This window comes from Carassius carassius, chromosome 9 (assembly GCF_963082965.1).
Source record: "Carassius carassius chromosome 9, fCarCar2.1, whole genome shotgun sequence".
NCBI classification, from domain to species: domain Eukaryota; kingdom Metazoa; phylum Chordata; class Actinopteri; order Cypriniformes; family Cyprinidae; genus Carassius; species Carassius carassius.
Window position 1 is genome coordinate 4,291,207 of NC_081763.1, and position 4,019 is coordinate 4,295,225.

Consider the following 4,019-nt stretch of genomic DNA (forward strand, 5'->3'; position numbering starts at 1 on the left):
TGATGACAATCCCCCACATCATGTACATCATACAAGGGGTTGAGGGTGGGTCCAATCACTAAAACCAACAAAGACTACTACGCTACAGTTGCCTGCTGTGAACAATAAACTATACAATAAATCTATAAACCGGAAATTCATCGTGAATTAAAACATTACATCCGCATTCGGTGACAAAGTTCTATATCGATTAGGGCCAAAGTTTATGCCTTGGAAAGAATCGAATTCTGAAAAAGTCGTCTGACGCTGCACAAAGACCCATGGAGGGTAAATGGAGCGGCGCTGTTGAGGTCGAAAAACTGGAGTGCGCCGCGGGAAACACATGTTCTGTAAAAGACATTATCGACCCTGTTTTTAAACTACACTACAGAGGACAGATGATCGGTCTGATGCAAAAGATCATCACGGCGGAATGCGACCCAAATCACGATTGTACGGGCGATAGCAAGTGGGAAAAAAATCTCAGTAGCCAAATGAAACTTGTAAGAAGTCTGAAATATACATGGCCTGATTTGACGAGTATATTTTTAACTGGGATGGACCCGGTGTATGTTTCACGTAAAATTCTGGAAGTGATGTTTGAATGTGAAGATGAGATGGACGTTAATGATGTTCTCTATCTGTGTACATCTGTAACAGATCAATGTGTGCTGTTGGCTTCCAAAAATTATGATTCTATGACCTGTGAAATTGTTGCATCGTTGGTTGATTTTATATTGGAGCAAAACATGTTAATCTGCAGAGATTTTCTATTCTGGTTAGATTAGATTAGAAATATTGCTTTGTATGAACAAAGAGACCCACTTACACGAGACCAAAAACTGGGAAAACGAGTCGTATAGGCCCTAAGCGCAAGACCAAACCATTGCAATTAGGATGGTGAAAACTACGGTAAACAGATTCAAACAGAAAGAGCTAACAAAATCATGGAAACATATCGTTCTGGTTTCAAAGTGTAACGCTATGAAAAACATTGCAGTTTATATCTATTTATATGTGTGTGTGTGTGTGTGTGTGTGTGTGTGTGTGTGTGTAAAGTTCTCTAACTTGCTCTATTCTTTTTTATTAAATCTGTTTTCTTTTTATTTATTATATTATTTTAAAGCCCATGCTTCGTGTACTGTGTTAACCTAACTGAGACTTATTATAACACTTATATATCATTGCTCTTTTTGTTGTTTTGATTGCTTCCACCGTCCTCATCTGTAAGTCGCTTTGGATAAAAGCGTCTGCTAAATGAATAAATGTAAACGTAAATATCTCACCACTCTAGCAAATTTTAGGTGTACTTAGCAGGGGCTATTGTGTCTTTAGGGTATATTGTACTTATTGTCATTATGAATATTTGTACGCTTATTTTCATTTCGACATCTTAATGAACACTTACACAATTTGTCTTCGTTTGAGTAGCTAACATTACTCGACGGTCACATTTAAGTTTTCACCGCTTACACTCACCAAAAACACCTGAAACCTGTAACTCTGTCATAATTAGGTTAGTTAAAAATACAAAAATTTAATGCCTGACACCTTTGTAACTGACTAAAAAACAATGTTTAAGCTAAACAAATGACAGAGGCACTGTGCCTAAAACTGCTAACACAAACATCACTAACTTAAATGAACAAAATACAATAACCACCAATATGTGTTCACACAGTTAACTTTATTTAGATGATTCAGCATTAACTTAAATGAACAGATGATAATGATCACCAATATGTGTTCACACAATACATTTATTTAGATGATTCACGGAAATAAAATGACTCTTGAGTTGTTAGAAGAAAGAAAAATGTGTACTGACATAACTGCGAAAATGACTTAAGGGCCCTATGAATCGGTTCATTGAACCAAACTGTCCAAATGAATCATTTTCAGAAGTGAATCGGACTTTGCATCAGTAAAACAGATCACAAAAAACATGGAAGTAGCGTATACTTCACAAACAGTGTAGAAATCTTTGCAAAGGTGTATGATGGGTATTGTAGTTCCCTGACCTGAAGATCTACATAGCTTGAATGAGGTATTAGTTAAATGTATTAAATTGAACCCCTTTGTAAAACAAAAACATATAATAGCCTACATATAATAACAATAAATAACTGTTAACACATATTTAGACTAAACGACTATATTCAAGGATAATACGATATACTGTACATGTGCTAAAACAGGCTAAAATAGGGTTGGCTATGCTGTAATGGAGCAACCGTTGTTATGTTATCTTGTGAACCATTAGGATTCGTGTGTCTTGAAACCAAATAATTGTCTTTATCTTTAGAAAAAGACAATCGTGTCCTGCTGCTGTGGTCTGAATATCCAGTCTGTCTTCATCAGGAAATGATGAACCCCCATCATCAGACCCCATTCTGGAGATTGTGTGTATGTTTGTTTATTTTACAGACATATTTCATTATAAAACTAGGTAAGCAGGGCCTTGTAATAATATGGTAAACATGTCATAAGTCGGTCAATCGTGCATCCAGAGTTTATCTTACTACATCTCTATAATAAATTTCTGCAATGGCTATACTTGTCACGGTGCTTTCAAGTCGGGGTCTGGTGGTTGTTTTAAGAGCAAACCCTTGTTTGCCAAACTAGTGTTAAGCGACACTGTCCGCATTTTTAAAGTTAAAGAGGATAATGAACACTTTCACAATCTATTATTGTCAGAATGCATAATCAGTGTTAGGGATCAACTAGTTACATATAGCTAAATTATATCATTTGATTACAAAAATAAAATGTAATCAGTTAGTCACAGAAAAAATAATTAAATTGCGGTTAATTATGAAAATGTTACATCTGAATATTTTTTCACACACGTACAGATTTAATTGATATATTTCGTAAACCACCTTAACTAACTCTAACTACTCTATGTATTTAATCTCCAAGCAAATCTGATTTTGTGGTGGTTGTGCTTTAAAATGAAATCACGATCACAATCCTAATTTAAGTGATGAAGGATTTTGAAAAGTCTGACGGTCATTAGTTGTTGAGCACTGTTAACCCCGTCCTGTTTACACGTTTCAAAAGATTAACAGTTGAAAACATTACAAGTCTTAAACATGTAATCAAATGTTATCAGTTACATTACTTTTTTAAAAGAAATTTATATAGTTGCGTAACCTTTTAGATTTTAAATAGGTTCATTTGTGATCTATAACCTATTGCAAAGTTCATAGTAACTTCCCCAAAACTGTGCGTAAAATAATTCCCCCCAAGGTCTCAGCTACAGCTAAACGTTAAAACAAAAACTTAAGGTCTTTGTTGGCAGTTTTGTGAGGAATGTGTGTGAAAACCGCGTGGTTTGAAAGAAAAATGTTTTAGCTTATATATGTGATTTTACTACAAACTATAAGCAATCTAACTAAGAAACCTAATATGTTTTTATTTATTTTTTATTTTCCAACCAAACCGGTTGTTCGCAGTTAAAAAGTCATAAGAATGTTTATTGTGTTTTGAAAAGAAAGTAAGTTATGATATATAAATAATATATTTTTTTATTGTTTAACATCAACCACAATGCGTTTATGTATTTCTTCTGCTTCATGTATGCAACAGTTACCGTACACACATTCAAGAGAAATGAATAAACTCAGTTGTTTTAAACAATCTAAGCCAACTAGTCTGTCATTAAAAAACTCTTAAATTTTTTTCTTCACGCATCTATTTTCATCTGTCTCTGGACTCTTGCTATAAACATTTGAGTGCTGACATGAATCCTACATGAAAGCTAAAAAATAATACTTTTTAAACTATTTTAAACATCAGGGTTAACAACACCATTTGGAAAGTGATAAAGGACATCTAATCTATTGTATAAAGTTCTGTGAGACATTTGTAGCAACAAACACTTTTGGTTTCAAAGAAAACTTATGACAACTCATTTTCAATCTAATATAGGTATTTTCGTGTTTGTGACCTATTTTGATTGTTTGTTTGTGTATTTATGTACCTGTTTGAGTGTATATTTGTATTTGTTTGGTTACATGTTCATGTTTTCTGTATGT